Source organism: Protopterus annectens, chromosome 3.part0, assembly GCF_019279795.1.
Source record: "Protopterus annectens isolate FY-2018-M chromosome 3.part0, PAN1.0, whole genome shotgun sequence".
Lineage (NCBI taxonomy): Eukaryota > Metazoa > Chordata > Ceratodontiformes > Protopteridae > Protopterus > Protopterus annectens.
In genome coordinates this window covers 1650116129-1650143668 of record NC_056731.1, presented here as the reverse complement: position 1 = coordinate 1650143668, position 27540 = coordinate 1650116129, and the positions used below count along the sequence as shown (strand labels likewise).

Genomic DNA, 27540 nt, shown 5'->3' with positions numbered 1-27540 from the left:
ATAATGTTGTGGTCCGATAAGCCTATATGAAAATTCGATATGGCTGCCAACTGAACTTTTACTGTAGAGGCAGAAGACCCTGAATGAAAAATTTCAGCTAGGAAGTCTAAGACCGAATGAATTGGGGCAGTAAAGGGATCTATATTCCTTGTCTTTGCCCAGAAGGAGAAACGTTTCCATTTACTAGTGTAAATTATTCTGGTGGAAGATTTAAGGGAAGCTACTATGATATCCCGGACGGGATTAGAAATCCTAGGAAGTCTGGCTAAAGATGGAAGTGGAGCAACCAAGCAGTGAGGTTGAGAGAATGCAGGGATTGGTGCAGCTGCCCCGACTGATGGGTCAACAGATCTGGAGCTGGGTCCAGATGCCAAGGCTGTACCAAGAGATAACGATGTAGGAATGGAAACCATATCTGTCGAGGCCAATAAGGGGCAATGAGAATCAACTTGGCTCTCAAGGCAGTTGCTTTCTGAATTACTTGTGGGATTAGAGGAAAGGGTGGAAAGGCATAGAGAAGTCCCCGAGGCCAATCTTGGACTAGAGCGTCTCTGAGGGGATGGCCTGGAAGGGGGAAGAGGGTGAAGAAGTCAGGGCACTTGCTGTTTTGGGGTGTAGCAAAAAGATCGCAGCAAGGAAGGCCCCACTTCTGAAAAATCTCTTCCGCCACAGATTGTTTGAGAGACCACTCGTGCGGCATGAGTATGGCTCTGCTCAACCTGTCCGCTATGAAGTTTGACTTCCCGGGGATATGCGTTGCTATCAGAAACTGCTGAGAGGAGATCGCCCATTGCCAAAGTCTGAGTGCCTCTCGACACAGGGGATAGGACTTGGTTCCACCTTGCTTGTTGATGTACCACACTACGGACATATTGTCCATTTGAATTGCAATAGTTCCTAGGGGAAGAGAGTCGTGGAGGGCTTGCAATGTTAAAGGCACTGCTCTCATCTCTAGGACATTTATGTGCAGGTGGCTCTCGAAAGGGTGCCAAGTGCCATGGACCATCCTGCCCTGAAAATGCCCCCCCCCCACCCAATCAGGGAGGCATCTGATGTCACCGTGGCGACTGGGGGGGGGGGGAACAAAAGGTCTGCCCTGATGGACTTGAGGGGACAATATCCACCAGGACAGATGATTTTTGCAAGTTCGAGTTATCATGATCTTGTGGTGCATGGGGAGTTGCTGAAAGGACCATTGGGTAAACAGCATCCACTGAAGAAGACGCATGTGAAAACGCGCAAGGGGAAGAAGTGTTATGGCGGCTGCCATAAGACCCAATACTTTCAGGACATACCTGGCCTGAATTTTGTCGCTCTGAAGAAGAACCTGGACATGATTTTGAATATCTAAGACTCTTTGGTCTGTTAACTTTGCTGAAAGTTGTACGGTGTTCAAGTTGGCGCCTATGAAGGTAATAGACTGGCAAGGCGACAAGGCAGACTTTTCGAAATGTATAGAGATTCCTAGCCCTCTGCAAATGTGAATGGTGTAAGTTCTGGCTTGGAGAAGTTGATGCCTGGTGGTGGCAGTGAGGAGCCAGTCGTCTAGATATGGAAACACCTGGAATCCTTGCCGTCTCAGGTGAGCCGTAACCGCTGCCATACATTTGGTGAACACTCTGGGGGCTGTAGTGAGACCAAAGGGCAGGGCTCTGAATTGGTAGTGACTGGCCCCCCAGCCGAAAGCGGAGAAACCTTCTGGAGCGCCTGTGAATTTTGATGTGATAGTACGCATCCTGAAGGTCCACTGAGCACATCCAATTGTCCTTGCCCAGAAAGGGCAGAAAGGACTGAAGCGTGACCATCCGGAATCTTGTTCTCTTTACAAACTTGTTTAGTTTGCTAAGATCTAATATTGGTCTCCAGTCCCCTGTCTTTTTCGGTACCAAAAAGAACCTTGAGTAGATTCCGGATCCTAATTGGTCTGCTGGGACTGGCTGGATGGCTCTTTTTGCTAGCAGTTTTGATATTTCTGATACTGCTAGTTCCCTTAGACCGGGTGGAACATCTGGAAGGGTTCCCGTTTGCTGAATTGGGGTTTGGATAAAGGGAATTTTGTAACCCTCGGATATGATCGACTGTACCCATTTGTCTTGAGTAAGGGAAAGCCAGGCAATTGGGTACAGCAACAATCTTCCCCCGACTCCCTCCGAAGGTGGACAATCGGGAAACATCTCAGGGATGCTGGAAGGGTTTGTCAGAGAGAGGCTCCCTGCTACCCTGGTTCTGCGGACCCCCTCTGCCCCTAGGGCGGCGTCTGTTGTTGTTACCCCCTCTGCCTCTGGGGGTAAATTGACCTCTTGCATCAGGTGTGACTCGTTGAGATTTGCGGGACCACATTTTCTCACCCTTCTGACCCTTAGGGTATGGTCTTGAAAGGGTGGAGAAACGGACTCCTATGGCAGAAAGAGTCTTGCCATCTTGTTCGCATCTGGTCAAGGTGTCTTTCACTTGAGGTCCGAACAAAGCCGAACCATCAAAAGGGGAATTTGTGAAGGACGCCTTGAAAGGATCCGCGAAATTACACAGCCGCATCCAGGCATGACGCCTTAAGGCCACTCCTGTGCCTGCTGCCCTACTCGCTCCATCAGCTGCATATGAAATTAGACGCATGGAGGAGTTAACAATCGAGTTCAGGGTTCAAAGCTGTGAGTTTATTTTATCCTGGGATCCAGCAGCTGATGGATCCTGTAAGACTTCTCCCAACTCTTTGAGAATATCTCTCTGAAGACGGGTGAAGTGACAAGTAATTCAGCGACCGTATGGCAAAGGTCGCTGAAGAAAACATCCGCTTACCGTACCTATCCATGGTCCTAGAATCCTTATTAGGAGGATGGCTAGATACTGAAGGATCAGCTAGTTCCTTCTTAGTGGCTGCAGCCACCACCATGGCATCCGCCGGTACACCTTTTGTTAGGAATTGCTTGTCAACTGGTGCTGTGATGAATTTTGATGGCCTCCGAGGGGTGGGTTCCACCGAATCCAGGGCTGACCACGCCTTCCGAGCCACCACTTCCATAAGGGGGTCGAAAGGCAGAGACACCCAGGAGGTGGAGGGTCGAGAACCAAACGCCTCCAGGTACACCGACTCGTCCTCGGAAGGATTAAGGGAAGACCAGTTCCCCCTCTGCTTCAGGATTTCTAGGATGTCTGAGAAAGAGGCATCCTCAGAGGTGGACTTTGGGGATCCCTCCGACTCATCCAAGTCGGTGTCAGATGTAATGGACTCGGGGGAGTCCACATGCTTCCTCTTACATGTCCTCTTACGTGGAGGCTCTGCTGACAGGTCAGGAGAAGCCTCGGAAGATGAAGAAATTCCCAGTGGGGAAACCTGAGGTGTTGGATCTCTGGGTCCGGGAGCAAGAGAGTGGGAAGAGACATCAGCAAGCACTGTAGTGGGAGGAGCTGATGGAGCTGACTGTTGACTATGCCCTGGGGCTAGTACACTCCTCATCACCTCGAAGGCTCCCCTATTAGAAAGGCCAGAGGGCCCCCGCTCCGAAGAGGTAGGAACCCCAGGCCGCACCGACAGAGAAGGCTCCGAGGCCGATGTCGGGGCCAAGCTCACCAGCGCCGACGCTCCGAGAGGGAGAACGGGATCGGACAATGGTCCGATGCCACTCGCCCCCTCGGAGCCGACGAGAGAGATCAGGCGCCCGGATCCGTCCAATGAAGGTATCAAGGAGGAGATCGGAGCGGAAGACGAAGGAGCCGAAGGGGGAGGTATCGGCTCTGACACCACAACAGTCACAGCACCGAGGAGCTCCGGTACCGAACTCTGAGGGAGAGTCGAAGGAGGAAATTTAGGTGGAGTCGTAATAGCTACCGTCTGATGAGACGGGCTAGAGATCATCTGGGCCAATGCCTGAGACTTTAACAGCCTACTTACCACTCTCTCAAGGTCGTGATCTGAAAGTCTGGATGACCGAGAAGATCGGCTCCGATGGCTCCGCTCCAAGAGCAGGGGAGACCTCGGAGCCGAATGGATGGACTCCAATGAAGGGGATCTTGACCTCTTCTTAGATGGAACCAACAGAGCCAAGGACACGTCGGCTCCAGCTGGAGCCGACAGTGAAAGCATGGGCTCAGAGGTATCGGCACCGAGTGGTGCCGAGACCGGAACCTGTGACTCAAAAGGATCGGCTCCAGCCGGAGCCGATCTAGGCACAGACAAGGAGCCAGCAGCCGAAGGCTTAGTAGTTGGAGTCGACAGTTTTGCTGGTTTCGAGGGCCTCCCCGACGCAGACTTAGTCGGGGAGCCCTCGGGCTTTAACAAGCCCCTCAGTATAAGTTTGTTCCTGTGCTCCTGCAGGACTCTTGGACTGAATGCATGACATACTGAACAAGAGTCCTGCAGGTGCAGGGGTCCCAGGCAGTAAACACAAGAAATGTGACCGTCTGTCAGAGACATTTTCTGACAGCACGAGTCACACTTCTTAAAGCCTGAGACCTTAACCTCTTTAGGTTCCTTCGACATAACAGTGTCGAGGGTTCCCAAAAGTAACAACAAACACATACACACACACTCAAAAAATTATAAATTAACAATAAATTGTTACTAGGGATACCGACACACCCAAACACTCACAGGATCCCTAAGAAAAAATAGGAAAGGGGCAGGCTTAAGGCCTAACCTAAGTGGAAGGGTGGGATATAAGGAATAAAGAGGGAAGGTATATAAAAAATTACAAAGTTAAGGGTAGTTACTCACTAAGAAAGAAATAACTATAAATTAACTCAAAAAAGGGTGACTGAACCATCTATATGTAAGACTTACCAGGAGCCGGTAAAAAAACGCACCTCGCAAGCGAAAGCGGCAAACGAGATCTAGGGAGTTATTGCCTAGCATCATGGGATATAGGGATGCTTTGAGCCGGTAAAATTAGCTCTCGAGCTTTAGTAAGTGGCTGAGTCGGAGCCGAGGATCGGCTCTGAACCCCATCCAGCAAGAATGAAGGCGAGATTGACAACTTAACATCATTTGATTTACTGGCGTCAAATGTTAAAAAAATAATGAGTTAAAATCTATTGATACTTTATTGGTGGAAAATGACCTTGATTCATCTTTATGGCTTGAATTACAAGAAGCTAGAAACTATATTAAAAATAAATTTGATTTGATACCTTCCTCGGTTAAAAACTTAATTCCCAAACTCATTCAATACTTTATCACCCAACAAAATAATTTAATTAAAATTAGTCTTTCAAATATATATAAAACCATTAAATTAGGTCTAGATAAATTTTCTGATAATTACTGGAAATACTTCTCTGATATTAATAATAATACTCCTTCAGATAATGATAAATTGAATATTCTTCAATCAGCAGGTAAAACTACATCATCACTTAGATGGAGAATCTTTACCTGGAGATTCTTAAATAGATCTTTCATTACTCAGTATAATATGAATAAGATGTATAAAGAAAATATTCTTTGTTGGAGATGCCTGAAGGTTCAGAATCCTGATCGGTCACATATTTTTTTATGACTGCATGCACTTGAAAAAATTCTGGGAAGATGTTAATTTCTTGTAAGCAATATTTACTGATAATTTTCTTCTAACAACATCATTAATCTTATTGAATTCCCCAATCCCAATTTGTGTTAAAACTAGTAAATATTTGCTTCTTTGGTCCTTTCTGTCCATAGCCAGGAAGGAAATTACTAGAAATTGGAAATCATCAAAAATTCCCTCCTTTCAAAACTTTAAGGATCTTCTTTTGGAGGTATCCAAGTTAGAATTGATGACAATTAAGTCAAGATCTTCTAAGAATACAGCAGTGTATACTCAATGGATGAATATAATTGATTTATTAGATAATTAATAATTTAAAAGTATTACTCCTATTTTATTCACTTTTTTAACTTTATGTATAGTATTGTGAACATCGATGTTTTTTATTTGAATTTTTATATTAGTGTTCTTGTTTTTTATCTTTAAAATCAAAGCTTTACTAAATTTTCTATTAAAAATTGTACTCAAGAAATGATTTTAATAAAATTTATTTTCAAAAAAAAGAAATGAATAGATAAACGGAATGCAAAACCAAAGGCTCGTGGGGTCAAACTACTCACAGATAAGACAGTTGTAATGGCAGCAAATGGTGAAAATCAGAAGAAATTGAACATTTAAACAGAAGGAAAGACAGAGGAACAGGTTAACCTGTAAGGAGTGGTTGAGGAGAAGGGAAGTCTGAATAAGGAGGTCAAAACTAGAATCAGGGGGAACTACAGCTAACTGGTACAGAGTATCACAGGTAGTGAATGACAGAAGAATGCCAAAGAAGCTGAAAATAGGGTGTAAAAAACAGTGATGAGACCAGTACTACTGTATGGTACAGAAACCTGGGCAGTAAAGGTAGAGCTGTTGAGGAAGCTAGAGGTCATGAAGAAGAAGTGCCTGAGATGGATGGTAGAATGCACACTGTGGGACAGACGAAATGAGAACATAGGTTCATAGGTTAGTACTAGGCGAGCTGCCCTTGTGGGCCATTTTTTTAGCCTAGGCAATTATCCCATGTGAGAATCAAACCCTGCATCTTATGTCTGTAAGGTAAATACTTTAACCATTATGCCAGCCTCCCACCTCTTATGCCAACCTCCCACATAAGAGCAAGAGCCACAGTAGCTCCAACTGCAGACAAGGCCAATGAGAACAGATTACGGTGGCTTGGGCACATGTGCGGGAAAAACAGAAGGCAATCTGGTTAAGATGATTTAGAACAGACACAAAGAAAGCAAGAAGAAACGAGAGCATCCAGCAAAGAGGTGGATGAATTGTGTGAGAAGCCCTGAAAAAGTCATTCATGAGTTTTGAAGAGGATAGAAGAGTGGCACTGAATTGAGAGAGATGGAGACAGCTGGCACGACACACTGACCCCATATAGAAACATGGGAAAAAAGGGAGTTGATGATGATGATACAACTTGGAGCAATCACTGAATCCCCCAATGACATAAATATCCTTGAGAAAGGTCTGAATCAGACAAATCACTGATGCCAGAATGATGGCCTAAAACTAAATGTAAAAAAGTGCATACTTATATCCTTTGGGAAGTTGAATACCCTTGCAAATTACAACATTGCAAACATTGCAAAATTGCATACCCCTAAGAGTGGACCCAGTGATGAGAGATCTATGTATAACAAAAAATATGTATAACAAAAAACAGCAATGTACTATCACAAACATAATAAGAATAAAGCAAAGCTTTCAGGTTCATAAAAAACCCTTCATCAGTGCACAATAAAACAATCAATTGAGGTGTGCTTAAATACATCACCCTATTAGGTATAGCCAATAATAACAGATAAGCTATTAGCAATAATTTTTTAACAGTCTGCTAAAAGAAATATACCATAAATACATATTTCCTTTCACTATAAATCACAAAAACATCCAATGTTAAAACTCATTTAAACATTTTGACATACATATATTCATAGGTTCATAGGTAGGCACTAGGCTATCAGCCCAAGGGCCTACGTAAGCCTAGCCAACAAGGTTCCCTGGCTTAAGCCACCCAAGAAAATTATTTTCCTGTGCCACTGTCGAGCAGAGACACAGAAGTGATCCCCGGGGTGTATTTCCCATTTCCCATCCACTCATCAAGATTTTTCTTGAAGAGTGCTAAATAAGAACTTTGCTTGACATAGATGGGTAGCCTGTTCCAGAGTATGGGAAGTCTCTGGGACAGAAATCTATCCCTCCAGCATGTCCTGTTCATTGTGGTGACAAGGTTTAGGTCCCTAGAGCTTGTAGCTCGGAGGGATTGGGATTTCTTTAGGTGTAGCATGTCCAACAGCTCTTGGTTTGACATAGCTTTATATGTTAGGCAGAGATCACCTCGGAGTAGGCGATATGCTACAGAGTAAAGCTGGAGTTTTTTGAGGCGGTCAGTGTACGGCATTTGTTTGAGGTCAGTAATCCTCTTTGTGAGGTACTTCTGTGGCCTTTCCAGCTGCGGCAGATGTCTTGTGAGGTATATTCCAAAAGGGGCGTTGTACTGTATAATAGGTCTAATGAGTGTCAAGTAGAGGGGAACAATGACCTCTTTTTTCCTGGATGAGAACCCTTTTATGATGAGGTGTGCCACGTAGAAGGACTTCCTGACTACTGTGGCGATGTGACTATCAAAGGAGAGACTACTGTCCACTTGGGTCCCAAGGTCTCTTATCACACATTCGGTGTTGAGTAGATTTCTGCCTATGTGGTAGTTCATGGGTACAGAGTTTTTACCAAAGGGGATGACACTGCACTTTTTGGCACTGAGCTTGAGGCCATGGCTCTGATACTAGGCATCTGTCTTAGCGAGGCCCTTCTGTAGGATGTCCACATCATTTCAGGACTTGACTATGGCTCGTAGTTTTCAGTCATCTGCGAACTTCATTAGCCAGAGGCCTTCTGTGTTAGCCTGTACTTCAGAGAAGTAGATACCAAACAGGAGAGGTCCCAGGACGGAACCCTGTGGTACTCCACTTGTCACTGGTTTGAGGTCAGATTTATATATTCATTCATATATATATATATATATATATATATATATATATATATATATATATAAATACATATAAACATATATATCTCATTTTAAATGTACTTGTTTCATTTTTAAGACAGGTTTAAGAGTAACGATCTGGTTAATACCAGGGAGGGTATCTGCTTGCAATTGTAAAATCCATTCATATTCTTTTAGTTCAAGCTTATTACTTAAGTTACCTCCTCTTATATTCTTGTTAATAATAGTACTATAAAAGTAAACCTATGTTTAGATTCATTTTCATAAACATGTTTGGCAAGTGCATTTGGTAAATTATTTCTTTTAATATCTGATCTATGCTCTACAATCCTATCTTTGAGGCATCTTGTAGATTTTCATATATAAAAACTTGAACATACCTTACATGTTGCTAAATAAACTATATTGCAAGAATTACAGGTTGCAAAACATCTAAAAGTATAGGTCTTGTTAGGAGAAGGATGTCTAAAGCTACTACTTCTTTCAGCTTTTCCCAGTTAGGGGTCGCCACAGCGGATCACCTGTCTGCTCATGATTGGCAGTGGAGTTTTACGGTGTTGTGTTGCCAGCCCAGCACCCAACCTTCCACAGAAGACACACGTACTCATGCCTAGGACCAATTTAGAGTGTTCAATCCACCTATAGCATGTTTTTGGGATGTGGGGCGAAACCGGATCACCTGGAGGAAATGCATGCGACCATAGGGAGGACATGCAGACTCTGCAAAGAAGGCACCCCAGCCAAGGATCGAGCCAGAGAACCTCTTGCTGTGAGGCAGCATGCCAAACGTTGCACTACTATGATACAAGGACAACAGTTACAATTGTGACAAGCAAAAGTACCCTTCTTTGTAGAATGTATAACATTAGTATTGCATTTAGCATCCTTAGAACACAATATTTGCTTGAATTTCAAACAATTTCGAAAAGCAAAAATTTCTGGTATTGTGCTTAAAATACTCCAATTATCCATAATTATTTTCCTCGCCACATCACTACATCTACTAAATGTAGTGGGATAACAAAGTATATTACTATCTTTAGATGCATCACCTATTCTATCTAATGTTCCACTGGCACTAAAGTAGGGTTGGATTTGAGAGCCTCTTATAGACATAACCTCATCCATTACATTATTTAATAAACTATCATCATATCCCCTTCTCTTAAATTCATTAGTTACATCTTACATTTGTTCAAGACATTTCTCCATAGTTGTATTTAGTTTACATATACGTAAATACTGTCCGCTAATGATTCCTTTAAATATATGTGGAGCATGCATGCTAGTATAATGTAAATACCTGTTTTAATGGACAGATGTCTGTAAATCTTCCACATCAAACAAAAAATCCACATCTAAAAATTGATCTACACACAGATAGTCAGTAACCTGAACTTTGACCACCATGTGTTCACGGTGGTGAGGAAGTCCTTCTGTATGACATAAGTAAGGGCATGGCATCCAGTTCCAAAGAGGTTACAGTCCCACTATACTCAGCCTACACCAGACCAATAATTCAGTACAATGCACCATTCTGCATGTACCTGAACGGGCACTTGCAACAACTGGAGCAGCCTTAAAGGTTCCTTACAAAAATAAATATATATATATATATATATATATATATATATATATATATATATATACACACACACACACACACACACACACACACACACACACACACACACACACACACAGTGTAAACATGTCCTATATAGATTGCCTAAAAGCCCTAACCCTTTACTCGGTCGCCTACCAACTACTAAAAGGTGATCTACTATGCCTAGCCTAAAACAAATTCTCAAATCTGGGCCTGATGTAAATGTTACACATTCACAAAATAAACAGCATGAGGTTACCTGAACCAAGAATCTAAGCCTGGTCTGTGACATGAAAAAATGGGTCTATATTAGAACACCGAACGTTCAAAATTTCGAGTGTTCTAATATGGACCCATTTTCAGTGAACACTGAAAATATCAAAGAAACAGAAAACCAAATTCTTTCCTAGGGAAAGAATTTGGTTGTCCGTTTCTGTTGCTTCGGTATTTTCAGCGCTGTGGTGGAAAGTCACAGGTCGGGTTCAGGTAAGTGTGCGATTGTGTGGACGTGAGGGTTAGGGTGGGTTAGGTGAGTTAGGGTTAGGGCGCGGGTCAGGTAAGTGTGCGACTGTGTGGACATGAGGGTTAGGACGGGGTTGGTGAATTAGGGTTAGGGCTCGGGTGAGGTGACTGTGCGATACTGACGGACCTTAGGGTTAGTGTTTGGGTTAAGCTAAGTGGTGTATGTATAGTTTAGTGTAGGGTTAGGTGTAAGAGTTTAGGTCTATGTGTGTGGATTGCTGTTTGTTTGGTGTGCTTTTGTTGTGTGTATGTATTTTGGAACAGCAAATTTTTTCCCTAGGAAAAAATTTGCTGTTCTGTATGTTCGATGTTTTAAATTTTCGATTACTAGGGTTTGATATTAGAACACTCGAAATTTTGAAAGTTTGGTGTTCTAATATAGACCCAAAAAATACATGCTGGAGGAACAAATACATCTCTCAGAGATTGCCCTTTCTCTGGAACAGGCTACCTATTCACAAGAAGTAGAGCCCTTCCCTGAAACTCTTCAAACACATTTTTGGTCAGTGGATAGGGAATCGTAAATTTACACATAGGGTGGCTCCTATGTCCCTTATAGACAGAGACAGTCTGTAAAACACCCAACAACATAAGCAAAAACCTAACCCATCCTCTAGTCCCTACAGTATCAAAAATCTGGGTAAATCCAGGTAATAATGGCTAGGCTTATAAAGGCTCTTGAGCCATTAGCCTAGTAATCTCCTATGAACCTATGTAAAATATCCCATGGCACTTATCTAAAAGAGTAATGGAAATTCCCCAGTACCCTTGCCAAATTTCCCCTAGTCAATATTCAGTGCGAATACCACATCGGATCTCCCCTGAAAAGAGACCATTGGCATAGTGGGACTAAACTGGTCAATAAAATGTAAGAAAATAAATAAGTAGTAAATAATGTTGCAGCAGGCAGCTGTTGGTGTTTTTAACAGTGTGCACAATGCATGATGAGTGTGTATGTTCTAATCGCATGTATGTATGTTAGTAAAGCCTTGTGCATCAAAAAATAAAATAAAATAAAATGACAGCAGTGAATAAATCAAGTATCAATTACATATTAAATAAAAAATACGCATTTAGGGACCTTCTGAAAACAGATATGGTTGTAGTTTCTTTCAGCCACTGAGTGAGGTCGTTTATTATGATTTACTTACTTATTTATTTATCTGTTTACCAGAGTAGTGCACTGATCTCAGTAGAACATTTGTAGGCACAGCATGGGTGAATAGGATCATATAAGAAATGAGCAAAGCATATTTACAGATACAAGGATCTGCTAAAAAGCACATATGCATTTTTATGGATGCAAGAATATGCTACAACATTTAATTCAAGATAAGGAGCCTGGGGGTTAAAAGCCTGGATTTCTGAGGTCTCTACATGAAACCTCCAATAATGCCAGTGAAGAAGAATGTAGGGACCTAGCTAGGCAGTAGGGGAGAATTAGCAGCTTGAATTATGGAAGATTCAGGTCATATATGGCTAAAGCAGCAGTAGGGCTTTAAAGATGAAGCAAGATTGAAGAGGAGAAATATGAAGGAAAGGAGACTTACCTACAAGTAACTGTGCTGCAGAATTCTGTACTTGCTGCAGGCAATCAATCTCACTGCTGGACAGCCGCAGGTATAGCGAACTGCAGTAAAATAAGCCCAGAAGGCATCAATACAATCTATGAGAGATCATTTGGAAAAAGGAGATACTTGATACAGGAGGTATTTCAAAGATGGTAGGTAGTGGTCTTCATGACAGTTAGCATCTGTTCTCTTAGCATCAGTCAGCCATCAAAAATCAATGTAAGACTTTCTACCCTCCTCATAAAAAGCCAAACCCGTCACCATTGGAAACTTCAATGGGTGAACATTGAGTAATTAGATTACCTCAAAGAGGCATGAATAAACGCGGCAATGGTCTTGAATGTGTTAAGTCGCATGTGGTTGTCAGTCATCTGGTTTTGGATAAATTCCAGGTCATCACCTAGTGATTTGCAGCAGACATGTCCACAGAGAAAGAGTAGTAAACCTTCCTATCATCAGTACAACAGTGGTATTGAAATCCTCTCTGTCTGTCTAATGAACTCTTCCACAGGAGATATGTATAGAGAAAACAACAATGGGCCTAGAATGAATCCCTTTGGATCCTGAGATGAGACATGACAGACAGGTGAAGAATACATGTCATTATGTTCCACTGGACATGACCTGAAAGGTAGGAGGTAAACCATTCAAGAACATTACATGAGGCTCCACAGTATATTTGAAAGAAATCAAGAAACAAATTTATGATCTACTTTGTAAAATACAGGGGACAGAGCAAGGAAGACCAATACAGGGAAACATTGTTGATTCTCCAGCCCAAGGAAGCCATTCAAAGCACAAGTAACAGCAGTCTCAGTACTGTGTCTTGTGTAGAAACTGGACTGGAAAGGGATCACAGATACTGTGTTCTAAAGAACTGAGTCAAATTATGAGCAACCAACCTCCCTGATAACCCTACAAGTAATCAGGAGATTATAGATGGGGTAGTAATTATGATGCCCATCAGGGTCAAGAATATGCTTCCTCAAGACTGGGGTGACCAAGGTCTTTGTTAACACAGTGGTGAAAACTGCAGTACTTATAGAAGAAGAGAAAACTTGGAAGATCACTGGTTCATGCTCATCTACAGGGGACAAGCTCAGCTATATGGGACATAGATTCAAGCCACAATTAATGGCCCATAAGCCTAAAATCAAAGAAATCAGATCATGGTAACCAAACTTCTGAAACTTACATAAGATCCAATCAATCCTCAGGAGTACAACATGAACCTTTAGAGCTTGTTGTGGAAGACAGTCCATTTCCCAAGGAGGCCAGCTTAGCTGTGAATAACTGAGCAGCCAAATTTATACTCATCGCAAGAAAACAATCTGCAAGTTGAAAGACAGCCTGGATTTTTCAAGCTGTCAACAAACTGAATGTGCATAGTGGAAATGAATAACAGCCACAATGCCATTAATAGAGCCACATCTGTGTGCATGATGAATGCATAGTATATGGGGTCTACTCTTCTTCACACAGGACAAGATGTTTATGTAGAAGAAGAAAACGCACTCATACAAACCCAGCAAAATCCTAGCATGTCTGTTACTTTTTATGCAGTCAAAGCCATATTATATTAAATGTATATGGGTACTGCATAGCTGTAGGTACAGTCCTGTAAGAATTACAGAAAGCATAGTCACTACATACTGTCAAGATATCTTGGCTATGGTCATTTATTAAAAACTTGGGGACTGCGAAATGATGAAAGTAAAAGCAAATATTGGATCTTCTACAGGACTGGGCAATGAAAATAATATTTGTACTTTGACTTGCCCCAAACAAAGAGATATGAATGGCTGTCAATGCAAACTCTTTGTGCTTCTATTTGAGCTTTGCATATCTGTTGCAAACTGTTTTCTGGTACGTACATCTGTTTTATTATCGCTACCTTCCATGGAAAGATTCTTTGAAATGTAATAATCACAATTCTTTACACATATCTTTTCTGCGGTGTTTTTAGTGAAATTATCTTTCAACAAACGTGCATGGCTTATCAAAGAAATCCAAACCATGTTATATTTGTTTTTTTTTTTGTTTTTTGTTTTTTTTTCCTGGAATATTACTCCCTCATCACCAAACACATTTGCAAATGCCTGGTGCATAAAGTAAGCTTCCTTCCCCTATTTTTTAAACTTTGGTCCTCATATATTCAGTAAATGTTTCCATTAAACTTTTATACTGGAATCTATTTGGTTCCATGGCTATATACATTTTGATCTAATATAAGCATCCTTTAAAAGTACCTACCAATTTACTCAAATGGGTGCTTGTGAAATTCTGTTTCTGGTCTTGACTGTTAAAGTGCACTTACCAAGACAGAGCAGTATACTGGATTGCTTGTGAATTGACAGCTGTAGTGGCCAAATACCAGTATAGGCTTTTGTCTTCAGCCCTGGCTTAACAATTTCTTCTAACCTTCATATTTTGCATTTATGAACAGCATGAAGCCCAGACACAATCTTTGTCTTTGCACAATTTGTGAAGCAAATCATTGCAATATAAGCACAGTATGATGTCAACTAATGGTTTTACTTCCCCTTCAGATTTTTGTAAAAGAAGATATAGGTTAAAGGACAGAAAGAAAGACCATACATAAAACATGCAGTAAGTGACACATAAGCTAATGTGTCTGTGAAATGTACCAGATGTCCACCTACTTATTTCCCAAATATCCATTGCCAGTACAATAGCCTATAAACTCTAATGTATAATGAACATATTCTGTTTTCTATCAGGAAGGCAAGCACTGGAAAAATTGCTCTCTAAGCATCTAGCAAAAAATACATTTCCTCCATGTTTTACATATCTGTTGATTTCTACTGTACACCAGCATTACATATGATATACTCAACATAGTTAAGTAGCTTGAAAGGGTTATTGGAACCGATTTAAAATAATACAGGTCCAGTATAAATCTTACACAGTTCTAATCAAAGCTTGTTGTTTACTTTTATGTTACCTTACTTAATCTTGGCAGGTATAAGTCATACGATAGAACAGAAGTAGTGGAAGTACAGGAAACATTTTTTGACTGAAATTTACTGTTAAAAAATTTGCATTCTGGTAATATCCAAAAACATGAAAAGTCAATGCCTTATGGGAGGGAAAAGCCCACATTCATTTTATGAAGGGGAATTATAATCCCTTCACCCTCTAAACAATACAACCTACTCTGATGTCACTATAACTTAAAGAAAAAAGATACCCCTCACCCCCAAAGTGACTCAACAATGTTTCAATGAAACATTTCATAAAGTGACTCCTTTCAGTGCAATTTACACTGTGGCAAAAAGCAGACTACCCATTATACTTTTCAGAACCTTGCATTTATTATTTCTACCAAGTTCATAAAAAAGTGGCACTGATTCTACGTGGAAACTTCTAATTTACCCTTTGTCCAAAACCATTAAAACCAAATGAAAGGTCCTACTGCAATGACCTCACTTGACTTCTCTATCACTTTCTCTATTTCCTGTCTAACACTTAACTTTCTCTGCAGACTACAAAAGTCTTTCCTACTCAATTAGCTTACTATCAAAGAATGTTATACTTACTATCACACAGCCTTGGGTCTCCTCTGTGGCCCCATTTTTCAGAAGCTTTACCAAATCTTCAAGTCTCACTTCAGTGGTGGTGCACCAAAGTGTAACAAACCGTTACACCACTAACAAAAGTATTTTGTTTGCACTGAAAACAGTTCCCCGATCATTAACAGGTTCCATTAAACTAGAATTACTTACTGTCCTTTAAGACATTCGACTTTTCTGGGCTATTTATAACCACATCTACTCTGACAACATCTTACTTCATTTTTGACTATCAGCCATGCTAAAGATAATGGAAAGTTGTTGCATCTGTCAACATAACTGCTTGGGTGATGGAAGATTGTTGTGTTTCTACTGCTACCCTAGCATTTGCAAACATACTAAACTGTTACCTTAACTAATAATTTCATAGCACCTAACACTATAGTGATACGTCATTTACACTAGGAACTTAAAATGTCACTTTGGCAATCCTTTCTCATTTGTTCTTAAAACACCATGCTGAGAGGGAATATTAGTGCATGGTAACACAGTCTAAATGAGTAAATACTCTAAGAAACCAGCTCCTAATTCTTGATTAGGGATATAGCAAAAACTTCTATGGCTGTAGGTACTTAAACATCAGCAAATCAAGTACATAGATGGTATGTAAATATTTGGGCACTGATCACAACACTTGGGAAATTACCAGAGTACATCCTTTATGTGCTACCTAAAATGCATTACTAAACAGAGACGTATGAAAGAAAATGAGTAGCTGGTATGACCTTCAGAATGAAAAAGTGTCTCACACAACTTCAGAAAGATCAGTGTGGTGCCAGTCAAAAGTCTGCAAGAAATCTCACATGGAATTTTACTTTGATAACTATTTACTTTATGTGGGGAGGGGGCTTGCTCAAGTCAAGTGGAAAAGTGTATAGCAAAATGCATTATTTGATCACATACTTAAACTAAAGGCCATTATTGTTGTAACTGCCTACTTGCCCACAATGACGGTTCTAGATTTACTAAGTGTATATTGCTGAGACATAATAATAATAATAATAATAACAACAATGCATTCAACTGCAAAACATGGCTTCATTCACGTTTACTAGTATTCAACCAAATAAGTGGAAATGTTGCAGAACTACTACAGAAAAAAAATGCAAGGAATGACTTATGAAAACTTTAACTGAAGTAAAATATATAAGCAGTAGAAGAGACAGACCTGAGTTTCTGCTCCTTGGTGAGTCCACTTCTTCTGTGATCACATCACATAATGGACAGACATAGACAAAGGAGATGGGTGTGAGAGGATGTATTCAAGAGATAACAAAACTGACACTCAGGGGGAAATAGCCTTAAACTGTGTTAAAAAAGAAACTGAACTGCATTGTCAGAAATGGATGAAATACATACTTTCCATACACAAAGAGGAAAAAGCAAAAGAGAAAAGTGCTGGTATGCTATATGAAAAGGAATAGAAAGAAAGAGTGTTAGTATAGGAAAGCTTGAAAGATAATATGTATTAGAAATCATCCAAGAGTTACTTTTGCTAGTGTCAATATAGAGACTTCACAAATGAAATGCATGCTAGCGGTTCCATTAACCTTTAAATTCAAAGGAAATATTAGTATTCAGCATCAGAGCATTGTTGAGTCACATCAAAGCCTTAACAAATTTCATGGAAAGCAGCTGTTAAATATGCAGTCATGACACATTTCTATTTTTACTGTGTTATTTCATCCCAGGTCATGGCTTACTTCTGATATAGTTGCAGAAAATGTTTTAAGATTACTCATTGTTACCAGATATTTTACTGCTAACTAATTAATCAGTAGTCATTGTTTGCTATTTTGTAGAAGAAAAAAAAACAGCTATATATTCATAAAAACTGATTATTAAATGCTGTTTGGCTACTAATTTTTCCTCCAGTAAATCACTTATTCTCAAGAAAAATGTAGGGATGAAGTAGCTACAGTTTCATGTTTTTCCCTTTTTAAAACAATTTGCATTTTCTGATTTGAAAAAAAAAAGCAAAGCAAACATCACACAAACTCTTAGCATCAACATGTTTCTTATTTCACTTTAACATAAATATGCATCAATCTGTTATCACATAAAACCAGAGTTTATACACAAGTACAGCAATGTTTCATGCTGCATAGTCATTAATGTGATGACCTGCACATTTGTCAGTTTCCACAAAACTGACATCATTCTCACTTTACTTTTAAGTCTCATTTTAATATGCAGTGCAAGAAAAGATGCATTATATACTACACCAGCTACAGTCAATTTTATCTGCTTGAAAATGTCACCCTGCTAATTGTCACAAGGGTAACAATAACCATCATTCAATAACATTCTTACATTCTATTCACCTTTAAACACTGAATACTGTTTCTCAAAAGTAAATGGCTGCATCAAGAGAATGAAAATGTATCAATAAAAATAACTCATATCCTTCAAAGCACCACAGGCATAGGTTTATTTTATATCTTCAAATACAGATTAATGCCTAATTACGTAAACATATTTATAAGTATGATCTAGTACAGACGACTTCTCATACCAGACTGCCTAAATGAACAGACCCAACATTTAGTATTACTTCTGTTCTGTCAGTTAAGAAGAAGATAATTAACCTTCTCTGTCCCAAATGAAAGATAATACCAAAGACAAAAATGGAGCTTTCTCTGTTCAAAGAGAAAGGACAAAATTGATTTATGCATACTCAAGTCAGTCTTACTGTATAAAAATATAAAAAAAATTAAATTAAAATGCATTCTTAGTGATAGCATATGCCCTTCTGTTACTTGCTGTTCTATTAAAAGCAGTAATTTGATGGGTTACTCAAAAACTGTCAATGAACACTGCATTTGCTCTTGTATTTGTGTCACTGATAACAAAAACATCACATCAATTTGGCTGAATAATGCAGCTCTTCCTGTGCTGTTTTCAAATTAATCAATATACTACGCAATGGGGGACATTTACACACAAACATGATATTCATGGGTGCACAACAGGGCAGAATCTAGAAGCACATCACCACTGTCATAGATTACAGCTTCAACTTATGCATCAAGAAAACATTTTTTGCATGCCTGCAATACAGAAGTATTCCTGCATTTCCAATGAATTTTCCTAAGTTAGGCTATCACTGTTTTAACATAATTATTCTTTGGGAAGAAGTGTTCTATTACTCAATTAAGTTATCACAAAGAAGACTATTTACTGAACATAATTCTATAACTCATCCTCACAGTGTAGGCATTCTGACAGGCTCTTCAAACCCATCATTTTAGTTTTTTTTTAAGATAGCAACACTGATAACACTAACCTAATTAAATAACTGGAAATAAGATGATCTTAGCAATGCCAACAAAAACTGTGTGTCAACAAAGTCATAAAACCAGAGAATGAGGCACAGATCGGTCTAATTCATTTTAGGAGAAAAGGATTCCCAGGATTCCCAAATGGCCTTCCATTCCCTGGCAAGAGTTGGGTGATAGGGCATGGGGCAGCTTGCTGGTAGCATGAGGTGGCCTAACCTCTTCCCCCTTGGCAGCTCCACTGCTGTGATCTCCTGAAGGGAAGTGTGTCTCCACATGCTGAGTTGCTCTTGTGTTATGAGTGTGAATGTACTCAAGAGTGTGCTAGTTAGAGTCAAGACTCTTGAGAATATCAAAACAAATTCATACAAAACATAATAAAATTTCAGAACTCATCTCAAATTCAGCAGCCACTTGCTCCCTTCCTCCCCTGGCCAGCTCTTACAGGCACTCAAGCCCCTAATCGAACTCAGGTCACCTGCCCCAGAGTTAAGGCTTTATCGCTCTATATCCCACAGCTGAGTTGGTAGTAATGGGAGTATTTTGACCAATCATAATACTCACAAAACAACTTATTCATGATGAACTTATTTGTTTTTCTCTGTATAGAAAAAGCAGTTAAAATTAATTGCATATATGTTAAATGGGCTCACTACCAGATCAGTAGGAGGAAAAAAAACACACAGAATAAATGGAATACACAGAACGAATCTGCAGTGAGCATTGTAGAGCAACATAGGTAATTTCATCTTTAAAACTTTCCAAAATACAATATGGACACAATGAAGAAAAAATGCACATAGAAAGCAAGTTTCTATCTCCCCAATTTTCACGTTTGGAAAACACTAGACACTTGATTTGGTTGAAAGGAAGACAGGTGGTTTTAGCATGTCTGTGAATACCAAAAGTTTCAACTCAAAAAACTCACATATTGTAAAGACAAGAGAGAAGTAACAGCACATCATAACTTATGGTCTGTATAGAAGGCACACTTCTGTGTTATCATGTAAGTTGATATGTTAATCCCCAGGTATGACTTCCAGAATGTTCTGTCCTGTCTAAAGAGTGGAGAAGACTATGCCTCTGATCTCCTCACACTGTCCTTCCACATTACACACACACACACGATGCACTTCTGACCTCTTCTGGATTCACTGTACAATTGCCCCAAAGTGCTATTATGATGCTGGAACTTCAATGGGTAACAAGTTTTATGAGCATGCTTGTTTTAAAAATGTGTTTTTCACTTTCAAAAATAAGCAACCATGGTCATGAATACTGCAGTCTGAAGAAAAGGAAAATATCTGATCTGATATCAGCAGTCCTCAGTTGATGTATGAGAGATCCTCTCCTCTATTCCAGAACTCAGTTATTTTTCTCTTTACATGCCATGCTAAGGAGTACATGCTACGCCTGTTACTGTACGTGGTATCACAAACTAAACAAGAATATCTTGTCGAACCTCTATACCTGCCAATTCTTCTCGCTGGTTGCTCAAATAAGACCTAAATTCAAACTCCTGCCATGGATAAATTCCTACATTCAATAGCACAGAAATGGAAACATCAAACTGTTACATGCACACCTGCCATGGTTACATTCTGACATTCAGTAACACATAAATGAAAACCGTCAAACTCTTACATGGACACCAGATCATAAGCTAAGAACTGCAATGGAATTGCCTTTATTGCCTGAAGGGGTGCAGTACTATGTCAACTCTCTGCCCTATTTACTGGCTTTTCAACTCAGCCACCAGAAGATATGACTGAAGGACTAAGGCCTGGCTTATGTCTGATAAGACAGCAACAGTTGTGACAGTGTCCAGGTGATTGGCAGAAAGATCATTCCCACATAGCTTAAGTAAATGCTGGAGACCATAACAAGACAAAAGACAAAAAACATGAAGAGTGGGTTTACTTCCACTACCTGGAGGTACAGTTCATCCCAAGATGGACACATGGGCTTTGCAGGTCAAAAATACCTCCTTGACTTGCAAGAGATCATGTCCATACCATTCTACAACCATGGCAGAGGTGCCCAAAAGAACACCACTCTTGGGAATCATCTTTGGGAGTGTCTTAGGGCAGAAGTGTCACTACTCCCTCAGATGAATTTACTGTTGACAGCATGCCTCTAGTGAGTATTAAGTTAACCAACTCAGAATCAAACATCATTCTCCTCCAGGACTCCACAAGAGCTGCCATAATCCAATGACCATGAGTGAAGGAAGGTCAAACAAGGCTTCTTAGCTCACAGGTTGGGCCTGCAATGTTGGACAGTTACCTGACAGGTAGTGTGACCTGTCTTTTCAGATGTAACAGCACACCATTAAGGGTGATGTCAGTATGAGGTCCTTTGCAGATCTCTCCCATCCCATACAATCTTTCAGAAGTGCTTCCCCACCCTTAAAGCCCCTCTTCTACCAAGCCAGGACAGACACAAAGGAACAAGAAACCTCACTGATGATTGAGAAGAACCCTTGAGTACCACACACAATGTTGCCTTCTCAGTCTGTACTGACCAAATCATTCAGGAGCATATCAATGGTTCAGTAGCTAAAGTCTTGACCACAGTCTAAGACTGCACATGTGTACAGGCCTTTTCCTGAGCTTGCCCAAGCTTATGCAACCAAACAGTTCCATGGAGATCTGGACATGGATATCTCTTGAGTTCCTAGTGCCACCCTCTAGGATGAGCTCTGCACAAAGACCACAGTATCTCTACAAAGCTCTTGGGACAAGTCCAGACTCAACCATTTAAAGAAGCTGCAGAAACTGATTCTTCTTCAGAATAGGATACCACAAATTCTACTCCCACCTTTTCTTGGTTTTGAAGGGGACAGAAGACCTCCATCTCAGTGTGGACATCAATGACTTCAATAAGCATATGTAGTACATAAAGTCCTGTATAGTGAATCTCTCAAGCAGTTCATGGCCCTGTTACATCAGGGTTTCTGTGTAGTTGTGCAAGACAAGATGGATGCCTTCTGGGACAACAACTAGTGAAGTCCATGCAGGAAATTGCTTCTCTTCAGTATGAATGGACACAGCTTTCATTACTAACTAAGCCATCTGTACTTTCCACTCAAAGTATTTCTAAATTTCCTAGCCACTGTGGTGGAGGCTTCACTGAAGAAGTTTGGCTGTTGGTCCTGGGATTCTCTTTAAACAAGAGACAGTCCTCTCTTGTTCCATTTCAGGGGAATGCCTTAACTGACCCAAAGTTAGACACTTTTCATGGTCTGTCTTTCTAGCCAGCAAATACAGAGCAGGTCAATGAACTTGGCAGTCTGGGTGAGGACACAGTGAGTTAAACTCAGACCATACTGTAATGTCTGAGCATAATTGCAACTAATCTCATTAGAGTACCTTTAAGACATCTAAGGATGTGGATGCTGCATTGAAAAGTACTGGAATAACTTATACCCACAAACTCTACATTAGATTACACATATATCTAATCTCATCTTGAAGTTTATACACTCTTGCTTCAACCATTCTGATCTCTTGTTTTTTACCTATTTATCCACATCCTTTTTGCCATTTCTTTTATTACTTCATTACTCTATATTTGATTATAATAAACCCTTTATTTTCCATCACTGTAAAACACAGTGCAACCATTCCTGTATATAATCGTTTTCAGATGATCCTCTGTATTGTAATATGTGAGAAACTGTATCCTCAGATTTATTTGAATTTCTTGTTAATAAAGTATATTTTGATAAAAAATTTGATCTACACAGCCTATCTAATTTACAGTACATATTCATGTATATGCAATTTACAATTTTTGATGCAAGTATGCTGCATAGTTATTTAAAAGTTTGTAAACTTTGACTAAAACGTCTTGTGTTCATTTGTTTTTGGCACTTGGGTAGTTCCTAAAATCAGTCCTTGTGATCTGTGGATTACCCAGCTTAACAATTATAAATAAGTCAATAACTAAATTGTGAGATGTCAGTGGCAGCAGAATCAATATGCACATTTCAGTGTTTTATGGTGTCAAACCACTGTCATCTGGCTTTGGAATGGTAGAAATTACCACCAACCTCAATGTGGGTCTTCTTTTCCTGCCACCAAGGCTATAACAGTAGATGCATTGTTACTAGGGTGTTAAACCCACCTAGATCCTTTCAGGTCAAGGGAAGTGGAACCCTAAAAACAGAGGGCACCAAGTAAACCATCTGGAACTATAGGCATTGGTTCCTTCCTGAAGGCTATGTAAAGACAGCCAAGTCAGATGTACTTCTTGATCCAATCTGACAAAGAGTGTGTAGCATGATATGTAAACAAGTTTGAGTGTTACAAGCTTCAATGGAAAAAGCAGAAAAGCAACGTGGTCACCTCAGACAAAGTATCACCCTTTGAACATACATTCTGGGTGGGGTGAGGTGAGCATTCCAGCAAATTCCTGAAGCTGCTCCTTCAGTCTTCTCCTGCAGCTGAGGATTAATGAGCACTGTCTAGTCCATTTTCTATGAATGGGGTACCCCACAGATTACAGTATTTTATTTACATTAAGTTGACTAATTTGGCCCTACTGGGCAGGGCCCATTTTTTGAGGGTACCTGGGGAAAATTCAAAAATACAGCAATAGTTTTATCACATGCCACAAGGCAGAATATGGTTTCCCACTCTTCTGCTCAGTTCACTAGGCAAGGTGGAGCTAAAGATGAAAGCATTGTTGTTCTCTTGGCAGAGGAGATTTCTGTACACATTCACATTGTTTCTTCCAATTCTGTGCCTAACTGCAAAGCTCATCTTCACTGATCCTTTCATTGTAGGGTGAAATCCTGTGATTAATCCAAGGAAGTTAACCAGGGATGGTTTATTAATATGGGAAGGCTTACTGTGTGATTTATAGAGCTTCATTAGAATATAACCTGCCAATAGACAAAAACATATGACACTGTTGTATAAGAGAAATGACACATTTAAACTTCAGACAAGCAGTGCAGACTGCTGTTTACATTTCAAGACATGATAAAAAGATTTTTTTCCCAAGGCAGTGATGCCATACAGCTTGTACTTGAGGATCAGGCAAGAGTAGACAGTGTGTTCGTACCTTACTGTCTTTTTCCTAAGTTCCAGAACAATCTTGTTAATGACACAGATATGAAATTCTCCCTTAGAAAAGAGTCTCATCCACGGCATAGAGGGGTAAAGACCCAAGTATGGCCTAGGCAACTTGAGTTCAAACAGCAGCTTGAGTGCTGACAGCATAGGCTGAGAGGACAGACATACCCATCTTGGTAGGCAGACGGTGGAACCCAGCTAGCGTTCCTGACAAGATCACTGCCAGAGGGAAGGGGTGGTAACAGAAGGTTGAGGGGCCAGTGCAGGGACAATGTGGGTATGACCACCCAACCGGTAAAGGTAGTTCCTGCTAGCCATGTGAAGTATCACATGTAAACTGAAGGAGAAATAAAGATGGTTCCTGCTGTGACACAAATACCCACATCACAATCTAAAGGGAGGGCTTGAGCCATTCATAAGAAAATATGCTCTTACTGCCAGAAAGCACCAAAAGCACCAAACACCCAATTTCTGCCTGGATGATGGTACTCTTGATGGATCTCACCCTAAGGCTTCTGAGGAGAACTCCTCATCTCCAGAACATGAAGGGCTCCATTGCAATTGGGATGGCTTGATGTTAAGCAAGGTAAAGTGGGAAAAAATCACACAAAAAGGATTCCTAGCAAATGTAAAAATGCCATCTATAAACACTGAGATATTAGACTGGATCTTTGAGATCTAGTTTGTTTTCATCTAGAAAAGTAAAATGAAACTGTTGACCCTATCTGACAAGATAAATAAACACTAGAAGTAGTATGTCAACTTCTGTGCAATAAAGGAGAGATACTAGACAGTGTAAATTATACAAGCATCATGAAAAACTTAATACATTACTTGGTATCATTGGTTTAATGCATGGTATCAACTAATGGCTATGTATCATTTGTAAGTTACCTACCTCAACCAGCAATTAAACTGTAGAATATTGGTGTTCTAGCCAAAATGATTTTCGTAATGTGTTCTGCTATGCAAGTCAGTTTTCAAACATACTGAATAATGAGTTGTGACTTGCAAAATTAGTTTTAGCAATACTTTTTCTAAACTAATTTCCACTGTCTGGTCATGACATTTTTATCTGACTAATCAAATTAAACAATTAAATTAAATTAATTGAATTAATTTCAATCTGCTAAAGATTGGTAGCTGAGAATGATGGGGTTTCATGCTGAAAGGGATATGAGGCACAAAACAACCCACAACCTCCAGTGAATCCTTTAGTATGCAATCACACTCAATGCTGTCTGCAAGGGGACAATTTAGAGCAAAGGCAAACTGGGTCTGCAGCACTCTTTCATCCTCATTGCAAACACTAAGTTTCTACATTTAAACAATGATTTCTCTCTTCATAAAACCCTTTTTAACTTACCTAAAGCTATCCCTTGTTATTAGATCAGGGCCTACTCCATATAAGTTGCTAGATATTACTTAAAACATGCTGCTTAAAAAAGGTGATCCCTTAGCTGTAGCACAACTTATGGCATGTAATTTTACAGACAGCAAACAATCAGTTATGATGGTAGGCTACTATTAATATGCCTAATTTAGACATAATTTGAAAATGCATGAGAGAGATCTATGGGAATCCTGAACAGAAGCTACACTAAAAAAATGTTTTCTTGAACCGTATCCATAACTCCATCAGAGTGTTTTAATATATATATAAATTGTGGCGACTTATTGAGAGCTCTAAATAGAATAGGGACCATACCATGCATAATATATAAAGCCAAGTGATAACAGGGGTATAATAACTTGCCGATGTTGCCTATTTTATTTTTCTGTTGATTTATACATATACAAGCAACACTCATTAAGCAGCAGACTGCAATCATGTGCTCATATGTACTCCGTACTAGTGGTGGATGCTTTTCCAGCCCAGACCTGCAAAGGTTCAGTGAGTGTGCTATGTACAGTGCAAATCAATTTACTGAACTGCACAGGCACTCCTGTTTCTGATTATGATGAGGCTGTACGCAAATATGGCAAAACTTAAAGAAAAATCACGTCTGAAAAAAACACATGCCATTACTGCAAGAAATAAAAAGTCAACAATTACTTAGAAGCTATCAGCTGATGTAGTGCCACATTGATCAATGTTGTTGTTGTCTTTCGGCTTTTCCTGGTTAGGGGTCGCCACAGCGGAACTCCGGCCCGCTAATGATTGTCACTAGATTTTTACGTGCAGAGTTGCTAGCTCTGACACACAACCTTCAACGAAGGTACGCCCATTTCACGCATGTCTCCACACAAGAAGACGCTCTAGCTGAGAATCAAATGGGGCAACGTCTTACTGTGAGGCGACAATGCTACCGCAGCACCACCACCGCAGCATGCCACATTGATCAATATGCCAGGTGTATTGCAATCTATTAATAAAGTCACTGATAGTATGCAAACAGCGACTACCACTGTTTAAATGGCAGCAGTTGCCTGCAGAGTGTTCTGGTGCACAAGTCTTAGCCTGACAGACTACTTCAGTCCATGAATGTTTGTTCATCTTTTATCAGATGACTGCAAAGCATGATGCATTCTGGGAAGACAGATGAGTAATTCTGTTATTCTGCAGACACAGAGCATTATTCCTGTTTGGTCAGTCCCCATTTCATTATTAAAATGTGTACAGACATAACGGAATTACATTTAAAGATGATGTGCAGCAGAAAAAGTCAAACGTTGTTACAGTCTTATCCTTGCTTATTTTAAATTTATTAACTGGGTAGTCCCATTGAACCACCAGACCTTTTTCAAGGGGCATCCATTGAATACAAAAACTCCACATAAACGATTACTATATAACAGTATATAAATATTCTGCACAGTATTCCAACAAATACAGACATCAGTACAGATAGATAAAACTCACTATGCTTAGTTATGGAGGGATATGCAGTTTTTTTACATCATTTTAAGGATAATGTACGAGTCCACCAGACATTTTTGAAGATCAGTGTAGACAGGGCACACCTGATGCAATTTGGTAGTCTTTTGCAAAGATGAGACATAAATTCTATGCCCCCAATTATGGTGGCCATGGGAGGGGTAAACAAGAAGTGAAGACTTTCAGGATTTCAGCCTTCATGCAGTGCTACACTAAAAGTTGATAAGGATAGGATCAAAATCAGTCTGCAGTAGCAAGTAAATAAAATAAAGTGATGACCGCCTATGATGAAATGACATCCAGCCTAGCTGTTCAAGCATTCAAGTGATATGTTTTCTTTAAAGCCTCAGAAAAGAATCTTGCAGTTCTGTTGTAAGCAAACAACAGCCTGTCCAAATCAGACTAACAATGAAATACTGAAACTTTCAAAAGGCACAGGAGGGACCAAGAAATCTCTGCCTTCCTTTGTGAAAGGAATTTAGTCACAA

General features: G+C 40.0%; 1 protein-coding gene across 4 annotated transcripts in view; it reads right to left on the bottom strand.

Annotated features, from left to right (window-relative positions):
• RIMS2 (regulating synaptic membrane exocytosis 2) overlaps positions 1–27540 on the bottom strand; it is a 6281053-nt gene that overhangs the window by 1707462 nt on the left and 4546051 nt on the right. Inside the window, exon 1 of one of the 4 annotated variants that reach the window (XM_044065686.1) lies at positions 16984–17202. The exons of the other annotated variants lie outside the window; for them this stretch is intronic. The gene's annotated coding sequence lies outside the window, so the exon portion shown is untranslated. Of the gene's footprint in view, positions 1–16983; positions 17203–27540 lie in introns of those variants that run through there. 4 annotated transcript variants of the gene reach the window in all.